The 15,591-nt window shown below is 40.8% G+C and overlaps 1 protein-coding gene across 3 annotated transcripts in view; it reads right to left on the minus strand.

The window, feature by feature from the left end:
* unc5c (unc-5 netrin receptor C) overlaps nt 1-15,591 on the minus strand; it is a 146,711-nt gene that overhangs the window by 27,267 nt on the left and 103,853 nt on the right. The gene's annotated exons all lie outside the window — the stretch shown is intronic.

Genomic DNA, 15,591 nt, shown 5'->3' on the forward strand with positions numbered 1-15,591 from the left:
TTAAGTACCCCATTATGGGTAAAAAAGCAAGGAGAGAACAGACAGGCTTGTTGTACTCACTCAAGGATGAGCTGACATTAAAGCAGTTTTTCGACGCTAATAGTCTGCGTTAGTGACAGGAAAGCCTTGCACAGACAACGACCTTTGTCCCTGAAATCGGTTCTCTTGGATTTACAATTTTGTGTTTTTGTTTCTATCTCACTCTTAAAATGATCCCCACTAGCCACATCATTCTCAATGTTCATGAGTCGGTGAAAAGTGACAAGGAAATTATAGATTTGAAACTTAACCCTGGTGAAAGTGTAATGGCAACATTTTATTTTAACATAATTGTTTAATGATTTTTTTAATATCCTACAAGATTCTCTTATGTTCATACATTTTGTGAAGACTCTCACTCCAAGTGAAAGAGCTGAAATCGTAAACCTTGAGTCTAGCTGAAGTTATTTTTTGTTGAGAGGACATCAGACCCTCATTCTGTTTACTTTTATCAGATAAGGTGTTTAGGCTAATGTTAGGAACAGGAACAGGAGCAGGGAAGGTTGTAAAACATTTGACTGTTTATGGTATGTTTTTTCCAGTTTCAGGCTGCTAAAGATATCTTTGAGAGGGGTGGCTTTAACGGAGTTTTTACTATACGATGTGTTGACAATTAGCTTGAGTCAGAAGATTTTTTCAGATGTGCCGTGGTACTTGTGAAACTGTATTCTCTACATTTGCAAATGTAAATAAATACTCAAAGACCAAACTCTGGTTTAATTCTCAAATAGTCTTTAATTCATCTCATCTTGTGTTTTTTGATAAGCAATCCTGCTGCTAACAAGAAAACTTCCACCACAAAAGTTTCACTGCCAAGCATCTGTTTACTTTTGTCTAGTGTGTGGGTATCCATCCACATGCATGCAAAACCTCTTCATTCAGTCTGAATATGCATGGCCTCCAGCAGGCATTGAAGTTCCAACTTCACAGCCATGTCGTGCATAACAGTCATGTTAGCTGATGTTAGGGGAAACAGTGGGTGAGTCTGTGTGAAACCACAGCAGGAGTCTCTTTAAGTATGGCGCGCCACATCAGCACCTCCGTACAGTTCAGAAAATCACTAATATTCCATTCCTTGCACACCTTCCGGCAGGAACAAAATGAGTGAACGTTACATGCTCGGGGAGAGAGACAGGGATTTGCTTTATGCAGAATGACTTTGAAATTTGTTGTATGTGAATGAGTTGAGCTGCCTTCTTACAGGAATTCAACACTTGTCCTCTGCACTAGTGTCTGACTCTACTGATCCCTCATGTGAAAAGTAGGGAGGAAGAGTTTGCAGGTCAGGAGATGTGTAGTCTCGCTTTGCCAGACCTTCCTCCACAGTGCTACGGAGGAGGGTCTGGCTAGTCCACACAGCATTCCGGGATGGGAGAAAAACGTGAGACAAATGTTTATTGGCATTTCTTTAAACCAATCACAATGGTCTTGGATGGCCGCTAAGCCCACAATTACGGTGCCGCTGCAAAACAGCCTGGAAGGAACTTGTTTTGGTGGAACATGGTAGTACGTTCAAAAGTTGTTTTAGCCATGATAGAAAACTCAGATTGGACAGACAATCTAGCGCTCGCTGTCTGGATTTAGCCTGCAGAGATCTGAGGAGCAGTTAGTAGGACCATAGTCCTCATAAATCGACCAGAGTTTAAAATTCCAACACAGAGAAAGCAAAAGGTAATGGACATCCGGGCGAAAAGAGAGTGATCTGGCGAATTTCCCGCAGCACCGGAGCAATCCCGGGAGTGGAACATCAGTATATAGACTAGGAGAGTGAGACTAATTGTTGTTCAGTGTTAAGACAGTAGTAGTTTACCATAGACGATAACTGTAGCGGTGGTGCTGCGTCTTGCTTGGCCACAATGTTCTTCGCCAACACAGGTGTAGTTGGCAGTGTCAGAGAGACGGGCCTGTTTGATGATCAGGTTGTGGTCGATGGTGATGTAAAAGTTTCTGTCATCTGCAGGATCGATAACTTCCTCGTTCTTTAACCACTCCACCTGAGAAGAAGAAAAGAGGACAACATGAAAAAAACGAAAAGATAGACAGCTTGGAGACAGCAGAAAAGTATTTTAAACAAATGCGGTGAGGCCATATAAGACAGGTTGACCTCATTAACTTGTAGAAAAATCTGAGCAAAGTCTTTAAACAGCTATAGTTTTTCTTGTCCGCACTAACCTCTCAAATCGCAGCGAAGTGCCAGGATTAGAGCACAATTGTTTACGTCTCTGAGGTCCTGCTACAAAAAGTCAATAGCTATCATACTCTTTTTATTCTCCCCCCTAAAACAAAGCACTACACTAACAGCAGCATTGTCAGACAGTAGAGAAAAAAAATCCACAATTTCTGAGGCTGAGAGTCTCTCTGACCTTTCCTTATGAGTTTCATTTCTCTAAATGATACGGGTTATTGAACTCCTGGCGCTATCACAAAACAGGGGACCATTTAGAGCTTTTATTTGGCTGTAAATCACCAATATCCTTTTTCTCTTGAAAAGGTGTAAAAGGTTTTGAAAGTTTCTAAAAGAATAACACATGCTGTCTCACATTAAGTTGTACACTTTGATTTAAAATGATTTGCTGGTTCTCTGGTTTCCTCTTCGAAAGGAGCTGTCCTGCAATTGGGAGGCCTAGCAAATAGCTAACTTCCTGTGTATTGTGATATCCCATAAGGAACAAGGCCTGATACGAGATAAGAACCTAAGGAGCAGTACAGGCAAAGATAAGTAGGATGTTTATAAAGGGTCTTTCTCATGAGAGATAAAATATCTCAAAAAAGTGGGACAATAATCTGTTATAAGGCCTGCCAAGACAAAATGGTGTGCGGGCTCACTGTTGTTGTTAGATTGCTTAAGAAACAACACAGAAACGGCATGTAGTGGTGCAGATATGTACAACACATTGGGCATTGTTGGAAGACCAGCATTGTTAGAACTTTCTCAAAAGAGATTATGGGCTGGATTGGGACAGCATTCAGTTGACATACATACACCAGCTTCACTAGTGTCTGTGTTTGCTTGAGATGGCAGATATCAAAGACGCCATCACAGTCACACCTCAGCTGCCTGCTCTCTTTTCCTGTGGGAAACACATAGTAGAGGCTGAGAAGAAAATATTTTCAATACAACAACACAATTATTTCAACCTGAAACTCTTCCAACTCAGCCCTCCTTCAAATCAATGCATCACAACACTAACACTGTTCACCTCAATAACACCTATCCCCATGACAAAGTACATAATGAACAAACACTAGATGCAAACTTAATATCAGCAGAGGTTTACAGTAAATCCCTTGGAAGCGTGATGTACATCCTCTGCTGATTGGGTGCATATGAGTGTGTTTTCCTCCATAAACATGTATTAGCTGAATCAATGTCATGGAACCAAGAAGGAAAGGAATTCCTCCCAAGCCATCTCCTAGCTGAAATCGCAATCTCTCTCACACATGAGCCGCAATGCAATAAAGTGCTGTGTGACATAAGTTGCGATGTATGCCGTGCATCTGACACTCAGAGCTTTCATTCCTTAACATGACAGCAGTAGGTGTAACACTTGCCACACAGAAAGAAAAGCATGTCTTTACATTAGCAGTTGCTAATTTAATTTACAACTAGACACACATTAAAGCTTTATTAATTAGAATAATAATAATAATAATTTTATTAAAAAATTGCTTTTCTAGACCTAAACTGCTATTACTGTATTACACAAGTCGATGATAACTGCAGTATAAAGACACAAGAGGGCCAACAGTTTCAAAGGGAGGGACTCACATTTGCAATTACGCACAGCCGGCCTCGGATACCAAAACAAAGAACAGAGAAGCTTTCCGCTACTATTTATTGTTCTGAATGTTGTATATATCCCATTTAAATCTACTGTACATTCCAGTAAGAATGATGCTTCAATCTCAATTTAACAACACAGCATTGTTTAATGGTTACTAAATTTATCCACAAAGTTTGTTCGCCATGATAGTATATAATTAGGAATTTTAGTATGTGTAGTAACATTGGGTTCTGTTTTAGTTTTATAGCAAATCAAATCTGCCTTGACATCTGCTGAGGTTGCAGTTAGACATCTGTCATGACTCTTCAGGATTGGGGCACCAGACCGAAATTCAATAACAACTCACTAAACTGTAGCTTCTGGTGACATTTTTTTCTCCCGAGGTTTCAACACTCAAGATATCTTTATAAAAGGTCCTCTAATAACATACATTATACACATACATTATAAATAAGGTAAATAACTGCTGTGCATTATCTAAACTCAAAAATGTAATCAATATAATACTAGCAGTGATGTACCTGAATACAACACATTATAGATTCCAAGGAGGCTACAGTGATTATAGTGAATGCATCAATATATTCATTGATAATAAGGGTTTTTGTTTAATACAATTTCACCATCTTTAATACTGAATTAACTAACAAATATGACAAAAGAAACGTACCTCTGTGTTTAAAAAACAAAGATTTGACAGATCCGATCCCTTTCGTGAAGGAGACACAAGTCCAATAAAAACAAATAAAGATGATGCAAACAAGAGAAACAATGGGTTTTGTTGACATCATAAATATTTTGTTATTTAGAGCTCACATTAGTGTGTGTGGTGCCTATCGGGGCATTAGTAAGTAAAATGTCTATTCTTGAATAGAGATTGACAGCTGATACAAAGAGGTGGTTATCCAATTTTGCACCAATCACACAGGCAGCCTCCAAACGTGCTACCGAGTTCCAGATGTCAAGAAACGTACATATGAGAAGGTAATTAAAAATTGAACAAAGGAGCTTTCAAGCGCCAGATGGAGGGGTGGGAGACGGAGTGGACGAGGGCAGAGAGTGGTAGGAACTCGTGTCAGAAGTGGGAACGTGTGAGAGCAAAAGTGAGCAACAGTTCACCCATCATTTATTCTGACACCGACTATAATTAGGACTCATTAATAAATCCAAAAAGATGAAAAGGTAAGCAGATCTCTACACCACACTTGTGAAAAGTTTTCAAATGAATACAATTCAGCTAGAAGAATACACCTCATCTTCGTCCAACTTGTATCATAGCGACGAATCAAACATGCACGCTAGACAGAGATACACAAACTTGCACAGACTATAAAAAAAAAAAAAAAAAAAAAAAAAAACACACACACACACACACACACACACACACACACACACACACACACACACACACACACACAAACACTACTGCGAGTTAATTAGTCTGACGTTGGCAGTGAAACATCCGGAGAGGTAATTGGCCATTTCTTTTATTAACGAGGAAATTGCCACATGTCAACAGTCATAAAGACTCTGGTGGGAGACAGCCAAGTGACAGAGAGAGACAGTAAGACAGAAACTTAAACCCATAGAGAGGGAAGAGAAGGAGACAGACAGAAAGAAAGACAGGTGAAGGAGATAGATAAGTGAGAAGGAGAGCAGTGTAACGTGCAGCAGGAGTACGTCACTAGTGTGCCAAAATATGTGGTCATCACTGAGAGGCAAGGAGGGACAAGTCAGAATAAAGACAAGAGAGTGGAGGAAAAAGGTTACAAGAAAGGTGAACACTCTGAACGGAAGTGAGTAGGGAAAGACTAAAGTGAGAGGTAAACAAAGAAGAAAGATTTGACTGAAAGGAGACAGCTTTTTCATCTCTTGAGCTCTGGAAAATTCACAGACCAGAATGTATCGGATGGTATTGACAAAAATAATAAAGACAGGTTGGAAAAAGCAATCTGTCAAAGGAGGTGGTGTACATCGTGGAAGCGGTGTCTTTATTGTGATGTAATTCATGTTGAAACAGGATGCTAAAGCAGAGCACACACATTTAGCCTTCAGGTCTTTGAGGGACCCACCATGGTGGGACTTCAGTGTCCCTCCACTGTCACTTCTTCTCCCACTAGCAAACATAACTGGCTGCAGACCAGGCTGTAACCATCGAGTGGGATGTTGCAGTGCACTGCCAGGGTGTGCCAGCACAACTCTAATTAGACCAATATACAGAACACACTGTATACAATCCACTCACTTGTTAAAAACCAGTGCAAGGCAAAACCATTCATTACTCATCGCTGTTGTGTCAGAAATAGAACGTACAGCAGAGTGTGGGGGTGGAGGGGTGTGAAAAGGAAGAACGGGGAGGAAAAAAAAAAATGTTCCACAGAAACGTATGAGACTATGAGAAAGAGAAGCCATTATGAGCTCTCCTGCTCCTCCACATTAAGTCTAACTATCTATCCAATATAATTTATTCATTTTACCTTTTGTTTTACAGTACAGTACCAGTATATCTGCCGCAGGCTTGAATGACACACCTGGAGAATGAGCCACCAAAGGTTATAAACTGATTATTCAATCATTCACTATGAGAAAACAAGCTATATGCTCTGCAGCTGCCTGCATGACAAGAATACAAACGTGAGAGGTAAAATATTAAGAAGCTGAAATGCACTAAGGGTGTGATATCTTAAGGTGTGATGAAAACATTTTTTTTAATGTGTGTGTATGCCTGCATTGCTCGCTTGTATCTATATCTGTATGTGTGTGTTGAAGGGGTGTACAGTATGTAGAGGAGTTGGAATGGGATGGTGGTGGTGGGCAAGGAGGAGAGGTTGAGGTAACAGAGTTAGTAGTGGAGTTGTTGGAGTGGTTCAGGTGTCCATACAGAAGACGGATCACTTAAGACTCGAGCCAAGGAGTAATGGCCTCCTCCAGCTCGAGTCCTGCCTTCAGCTCTCACAGTCTGCTAAGGAGAACAGCCTAGCTTGCCAAACCAGCTCCAAGGACAGGCAGACACTTCACTGCTGTAACACAACTCTCTCCATTTTCTTTTAGCATTCATATGCCTCTTAAAATATGATTACTAGAATCACTCACCGCCTACTGTGCAAGCCCTCCCATAAAGTTGGGGGGAGTTTATGTTTTTACAACTCTGTTTTTTGTCTGTTGGTTATTGAGGCATAAAAAAAGGATTTGTTTAAAATTTGGTATATTGATTATCTTTTGGCCCACCCAAACAACGGTTATTTATATTTCGATGGTGATAATGTGACTATGGGATTTCTGCAATTATACGGTACATTATTTTTAAGCCAAAATCTTTTGATACATTCAAGTGTGGGTGGGACAAGTTGCTAATTTGGCTGCAGCGAGGCATGGCACACACACCCTTTATGTGAAATATCAAATAATAAACTACTATAAACCATTACTAAGGCTGCAGCTTTGCAAGGTGGAGAACTGTGCGATACACTCTGCAGTCCTTGGTCTCCCCGAGACTCCTCTGGCCTTTAGAAAAGCTCAGTTGATATCTCCACCAAGGGAGAGGGGGTTTTGTGCACTGATAGAGGTCAGAACTCTCTCGGTATACAGTGCAAAACTACTTTCAGGAGTAGGGATAAAAATGCTCGAACCGGTTTACAAGTTCAGTGTAAACGGCTCAAAAATAATTTTAAAGTGATGAAGACATTACTTGCGTCTCATTCCCATGCTAAATGAAAATACCACCTGGCATCCACCAATTCACCTTCCATCTGATTCCAGGTTGCGTAGAGAAATATGATTATTTATCATTTCATGCCCTTTTTGGAACTGTAAACAAAGAGCTGTGTTCACATAAAGGGTTTGGGAGAAAACTGTGATGGCAGGTGAACCACTTATTAAAAACACAAAGAATGGCATGAGGGATTTTAATGCACAAGTTGCTATTGTAGCCCCAATACTATGTGGTAGTTTCTTGGGTTTGTTTTCTAGTATCAGTTTACATCATTTTATCCTACTAGAGCCCCAAGCAGTGCTTCTGACCAATAGGAGGTAACAGTAGAAAGGGGCAGTGACTAACTGAGGACAAGCAAAGCTCACAAATGTTGGACTATTAGAGCAAATCACAGCCTTTGCACAGGGAAACTGCAGTGATTGACAGGTGAGTGCCTGAAGGGCAATCTTTGGTTGGTTGCCAGAGGGATTTGGTCTGGCCTCCTGACACTTTCTCTCTCAAAGGGTAACCTTAATGAAAACACACTTCCTGTTTCACTGGGCACTGAAGTGTTGTTACTCCTGACATTCCTGACCCCCTCATAACTACACTATACAGCATTTGGACTGGGAGGAAGCACTCAGCTATTTTTGACAAGGTGACCTCCACGAACGGCTGCCGTGCGGTTCCGTCTATTAAGTGGAACTGGACCTAAAATCAACAGTAATCACTTCGGCATTTACATGGTTTGATGTGTTGGAAAAGGTAGATGCTGGATCTCCATTCGTGCCACAGTCAAGATATTCGGGCCAGATAAGATTTTATAACATAACATACTCAATGTTGAGAATCATTATCGGCACATTTAGTCAATAACAAAAAGTGAGGAAACATAATTTGAGCTTAATAACAACATCTAACTGTCCCTATGGATTCACAGAACGGCATGTGAAACCATTATATTTAGCTCTGGCTGCAGTCCCAGCTGTCTAAATTCATCCGACTTAGTTTTCTCACTTCTGTGGATAGAGGGAGTGTGAAGTAAAGATCTTTGTGTTTCCTGGCTTTCTTCTCCGGTAAAGCCAATGGACTTAATCAGTGGCAGCAGGGCCTCTTCCCTGCAGAGCATCAATGACTCGTTACCCATGATAACACGGCAGGACCCGGCTGACTGAGGAGATGCCTGAATTAAAATCCTGCTTCCATGGAAACAGGCTCAGCAGCTCACTGTGCTGCATACCTCCTCTGAACTCTTGTCTTTCTTTGGGGCTGTGACAAGTCCTCTCAATTGGAGTGGGAGATGGAGGCATAGGAGAGAAGAAGAGAAAGGAACAATAAAGCTCCATTTTTTTTCACAAAAGGAGATTTAAGTCAATTTTATGAGCCTGCCACATGTTTTGAGCATGACAAGAGGCCACTGTTACCTTCTGTAGGAGGGCCTTAAGATGCTGGATTAAAAGAGCTTCATGGAGGTATTCAAAAGAAGGATCAGTGTTGAGCTGTGAAAAGTCTTCCATCCCTATCTTTACCTTTATTATTACGGACGGCACCCAGCAAGTAAGCCACTAACACAGAAACAAAGCCTTCCCTACCAAATCACTCCCTCTCCCTTTCCTTCCTAGAATAGTCTCAACAGTTACATTTTCCTTCTGCTCTTGATTAAGTATATATCAAATATTTATGTTCATGGAAACGTGTAACAATGACTTTTAAGGGAGCCTGGTGGTGTCAATGTATTGAGACCATAGCAAGAGGTTCAGATGACTGAATCCTTGTGCTATTTTAGAAACCTCACTTGCAGTATTTCAGTCCTCTGAGGCCAAAAGTTCCATTGGTAATTGTTGCAAGGAGAGCCAAAATAAATGCTGGCTGCTTGTTGTCTCTGTGTGTGTGTGTGTGTGTGTGTGTGTGTGTGTGTGTGTGTGTGTGTGTGTGTGTGTGTGTGTGTGTGTGTGTGTGTGTGTGTGTGTGTGTATGTGTGTGTGTGTGTGTGTGTGTGTGTCTGTGTGTGTGTAATCTACAACTCAGGGACAATCTTTGCAGCAGAAAATCAATGTATCAAGTGTGAATAACCTGTCATAAATAAGGGCCAGAATACCTCAGACTCAACTCCAAATATGAAAACCTCTGAGATGTCTAATGGGAACTGTTTTATATCTTCTGTTATAAAAGGTCACTGCATTATCACAGGAGCAATCCTGATTATTCAGCATAATGTTTAGTTTTTTCCGGCAATAGCCGCTGCAGGAAGCCAACAAAGAATCCAAAACCACTTAAATAGAATCACAGAACGTCATTACTGTGGTAAACCATTGTGAAAACCTATAATGTAAATCATCTGAAAAGTGGAAGGACAAAGAGAGGGAACACAAGACTGACACTGGATAACATCAAATGGTGCAGTTCCACGTTGTAATCGGAGATCAAAACCAATTGTGATTGACTTACTTTGATTCTCCAGAACATGGGCTTAGCTCTGAGAATCAACGTGTGTGTGTGTGTTACATTACATTATTACATTACATGTCATTTAGCTGGCGCTTTTATCCAAAGCGACTTACAATTAAAGTGCTTTCAACTATGAAGGTTCAAACTCCAGACAACAAGTAGTAAGTGCAAAGTACATTAGCTTTAAATAAGCAAAGCTACAAAGAGATATATGAAAGTGCAGGGGTTTTTTTATCCGAGGTGTAGTACAGAGATGTGTTTTTAGCCTGGCGGAAGATGTGTAGGCTTCGGCCATCCCTGATATCGATAGGGAGCTCGTTCCACCATTTGGGAGCCAGGACAGGGAACAGTCTGGATTCGTTGAGTGATTAGTTCTCCCTCCGCTGTGAGGGGGCAGCAAGCAGGTTGGCTGCGCGATGGGCGGGATGGGGGTATATGGTTTGACCATGCCCTGGATGTAAGCTGGGGCTGATCCGTCCGTGGCCCTGTATGCAAGTACTAGTGTCTTGAAACCGGATGCGGGCAGCAATTGGTAACCAGTGAAGAAGGCCGGAGGAGCTGTGCAGTGTGAGAACTTGGGGAGGTTGAAGACAAGCCGAGCTGCTGCGTTCTGAATGAGCTGCAGGGGTCGGATGGTACATGCAGGCAGGCCAATCAGGAGGAGTTGCAGTAGTCTGGTAGAGATAACTAGAGCCCGAACCTGAACCTGAGCGCTTCTGGCGTTAGAAGGGGACGTATCCTTCTGATGTTATGCAGCATGTATCCGGGTAGTTGCAGCAATGTTGGCAGTGAAGTGTGTGTGTGTGTGTGTGTGTTGTGTGTGTGTGTGTGTGTGTGTGTGTGTGTGTGTGTGTGTGTGTGGTGTGTATGTGTGATAACGTCTTGATGTCTAAAACAGCTGCAAAAATATGGAATTACAGCCGATCTCAACAAAATATCTTAATTAAAATTGAAGTAAAAATATAAACAACCTCAGTGCTTGCAAACCATTGTAATGTTAGCTGGGACACTATTCTAACAGTTAAACTTCATTTTAGTAAAATCATGTGTAATGTAATGTCTATGAACCCAAGTAACAGATTTTCCTGATACAACTCTTTTATTATGTTTGAAAAGAGGAAGCACAAACGTCTGAGTCCTTCTTCCAGTTCATCAGCAGTAAATCTTTTTCTGCCAGCTTGTCAGCCAAAATCACACTGTTCACTCTATAGAATAGATTAATAGACTTTCAGTGCTCAGTTGAGTCGTTGGCAGCATGTTACTGTGTGCATGTGCATGCAGACATGTTATCGTCCTTGCTGGTACTCCAACATGTGCACGTATATGTGCAAATGTGGGGATGTGACTATACAGTGCATGCAGTGTACAGTGTGTGTGTTTGTGTGTGTGTGTGTGTGTGTGTTCTGCTTGTCTTGTTCATGAAAGATTGGCTTTCAATGTCTTGTTCATGAAAGATTGGCTTTCAATGCCCAACAGCACAATGTCCATCACATACAGTCCACATGATTTAACAAAAGTGCAGTAAGAATATGGGTTTTATGGCTCAGCCACAGCCTGCCATCCTGCCAGCCTCTCCCTTGCTAGGCAAAGGCCTGTAAAGGAACCACAGGGCGAACTGACAGCCAACTGGAGGCCTGACAACAACCAACTGGATCCAACCCTGACAAACCACAACAGCTCCTCTCCCTCTGCCTTCAGCCTATCTCATCCCCTCTATATTATTTTTTGTCTTGTGGGTGAAATATGACGGATCTTTTCTTCAAAACGGCTGCTACACATTTCTGCAGATTCATATGTAACCACAGACTTAGCCCATCTGCTTTTTTCTCTCTGGCGGGCTTGTGTGAGAAAAGGCCTGACAAACACAGATGAAAAAGCAGCATTCAGTTTTGTCTTTTTTCCACTGAGGCAGCTGTGTTTGAGTTCAGAAAAAAGAGGAAAAACAACTTGTGGAACGGAACTGTTGCCTTTTTTTGAAGCCATTAGGTTATTGCGAGTAATTAAAGAAGCTGAAAAAGTGCCTCTGTAACACACACAAAATCCAATTCTATTGTAGAAGGAAAAGTAATCAGAGAAAACCATCTCTGTTTTTGAGTCAGAATATAGAAAATGAACGCATGCAGGGAGAATTTTAGACAATCTGTTTATTCTTTTTTCTTTTAGAAGAGGTGAATATGCTACAAATGCCACACATCATATCTTAAATTTTGACCTCATAATGTAAAACATGTTTCCTTGACTACACAATAGTTTTTCTCCCGATTGATAGCTACATTAAAATAACATTGATTCTACTTTCGTATACGTTACACACAAATGCTTACCGACTTTACCCAGACTGAAAATGCTATTAATGTTGCCTCCTATTTACCCTTCTGTTGTACATCTCGGGTTGCCACAGCAACTCCATATCTCAGAAAGCATAGATGTGTCATGATTGGACCCCAGCTGAGTCTTTAATCGCAGCACTGAGCCAATCCAGGATTGACAGAGAGACCTCAGCTAGACGGCAGAATCACCAATACTATATGGTATTTAGAGCACTACTATCAGACTGAAGCCTGGATTGTATAAGGAGAGTCTGCCGAAGTGCCAATCCCAAACTTTAGTCCATTTAGCCTGTCAGCACTTTCAAGCGGGGATAAATGCTGTGCAGTTCCACTCACTTAACTCAGCTTTTCCAGGTCAATCACAAGCCTTTACAGAGTTCAGTCCCAACACCCACAACTAAAAAAAACAACCACCAAAGCCCCCCCACCCATAACGCACCCTTTCATCCGCTATTTATGTTCCTGCAATCTCAACTGGAGTCTTTTCAAATGCAGCTATAACAGTGTTCTACTGTAGGGCAGGAGGAAGTAAGAGCAGGGGGTGATATTGGCTGATGGAATGTAACAGGGACAAAGCTGGTTTTATTGATTGGTTCCCACTAGCAGATAATTAAAATTTTTCGTAACCTCTGACCAAATTGTCAGTGACTGGCCCATGTTCAGGAAATAACCCAAACAGCTTATATAAGCCCAGGCGCAGTGGTGGAAAAATGTCCTTATCTGTAACTGGACTGTGCCAGATTTATTTAGTGTTATTACATTACAACTTCTGAAATGAGCAGAGTTCAAAACTGAAGGCAAAATTCTGCTATCAACTTACAGTTTTCACCGTTTCATGTGTTATAAAAGAACAGAAGCAATGACTGGCATTACCAAAAAAATTTAATACATGCTAATAAATACATGTGCTAAATATACAACTATGTGGAGATGAGCACTTTCGTACCATTATATACTTTTTTTTTGTTTAAAAATCACGCAGAGAAGATGTCGACATTCCGTGAAACCCGACCCACAAAAAAAAAAAAAAAAAAAAGTCAGTAAAGCTCTTCATATAAACCTCTTTTCAGAGCAGCCAGTTTATTGGATTTGAGGCGGAGGAACTTTTGGTTGGGCTTAGTCTGGATAATCACAACTGCCTATAAGTGCATTATTAGAACTTATCTTTTCAAACAAAAGCTATAATTATCCTAACAACTACATTGCACTGGCTCAGTGAAATGTCTTTTTAACTCTTACCTCAGCAGCTGGGATGCCTGCCTAGGTGAGGCGACATTGGAGCAGCACTTCCTGTTCGAGTGACACTTCCTTCCCGGAGGTTCCTGGTCATAATGTCTTCCTCAGGTCTACAATGGAACAGACAGAAATATGTTGTGAATTAATATTTACCTGTGTGCCGTTGACATAATACGCAGTATATGCTTGAGGGCTGTTCTGAGAGCTATCTTTAATATTAAATAATATAATAATAATAATAATAATAATAATAATAGTAATAATATTGGTATACTAACAATAAATCTTTAAAATAAAAGTGGGGTCACTCATCACAATAATAATAGTAGCCACTCGAGCCGAACAGTGTGTATTTAAATGTTGGAAACAGTAACTGAGATGTAAGCTCTCTTTCTATCTCCCTCTACACACAGATAAACTTGCCTGAAGTAGATGGAAGGAAGAAAGGGAGAAGGGGATCACTACGCCCTCCAATGAAAAACCAATATTTTTGTGGTGTGAGAGCTCTGGTATGCGGGCTGACAGGGCAGGATTACTGAAGGTGTCATGCTACACTGGAACCAAGCCCATTAGACATAGTCTCATAATCTGCTGCACACAGACTGAGACAGGAGCAGCAGGCATCATACAACAACAACAGAGGGGAGGGGTGGAGGGGACAGAGAAGAGGACATAATGGGGAGTTACAGTTCTATTTGGGAACTTTTGAGGTTACTGAAGCATCAAATCTACAATCAAACTCCACTGATAACATTTCCACGGCCTTGCAATATTCTTAGAAAACACCCGCCTTTTTTTACTGACAATTCAATCTAAAAGCAGTAACCACCACAGCATGCTGGAAGGCTATGCCTTTCTTATACAACAACTCTACATACAGAATCTGGCGGAACTGAACTCTGCAACTATGCCACCATTAACACCAAGCCAGTCTAGCTAACAGAGAAAAGCATGACTGAAGAGGGAGACAAACTTAAGTTGAAAATGATGTCTTTGCACTTAACTACAACCACAGAGGTTATAGAGGAACCATAAAAGTCAAGCTCAAAACATTAAGGGTTGAACTAAGCAAGAAATATACATGTGAAGCGACAGTTGATGTAATGTGAAGAGATCCAGCTCTAATAAAACTGCAAAAAGGAGGCTGCAACAGTAGAGACAAGTGTTGGGAGTACTATGTTTACTTTTACTTTTAATCTATACATTTCTGATAGCAACACACATTTCCTCCAGTTTCTTTTTCTACCTACCCCTAACTTTGTGTCCATGGAAACAAACCCAGAAATGACCCCGGTTCACAACAATTTGATCTGTGGAAAAGATATGGCAATTCTTCTTCACAGAGCATAATTGATATATTAATGGACTGATATTGACATTGTGTGCCAACATAAAAAGATAAAAAAGATATTTATTATATTAGATAACTTCACAACAGATAGCACATTGGTTTGAGATTTAAGGTTTAGATGCAAGTATACCTGCAGACTTGAGGAAGCCCCTTCAGTCACAGCGACACAGAATGTATGGCTACGGCACATAATAAGTCGTAATATACTCTTAGATTACGAAAGTGTTTTGGGCTACAGCACCACACCTATCATACCAGGAAAAAAACTGTTCTTCAATGTCTGGGAGATTGATATATGGATATTAAGGACAGGGCACATTCTCACCTAGTTTCTAAGTAGGCATTGCTTACACTACTATCAAGAGACATCCCTAAAATCTGATCAAGATGCAGGTTCAATTTATTCATTACTTGCTTTCTTTTTATTCACTAGCTATTACATGAGAAGACATTAACTTAGGGGCACTGTTCAGCTAACTTTTTTCCACATCCCTCAGGAGAAACTAGATCATATTCTTATTATACAGAATACATGATCGGAGGCTAAACAGGAGGAGCTAAAGAATACCTATGATCATTTTGGGATTAATTTTCTATTTGGATAAATTAACCTTAAAATAACTAAATTCAATGACACCCCCCAGTTCAACCTGTGTGCATGTCGTGTCTTCAGGGGATAAGCCATAACTCCACAAATGTGTCAATGTATTA

Source organism: Perca fluviatilis, chromosome 17 (assembly GCF_010015445.1).
Source record: "Perca fluviatilis chromosome 17, GENO_Pfluv_1.0, whole genome shotgun sequence".
Classification (NCBI taxonomy): domain Eukaryota; kingdom Metazoa; phylum Chordata; class Actinopteri; order Perciformes; family Percidae; genus Perca; species Perca fluviatilis.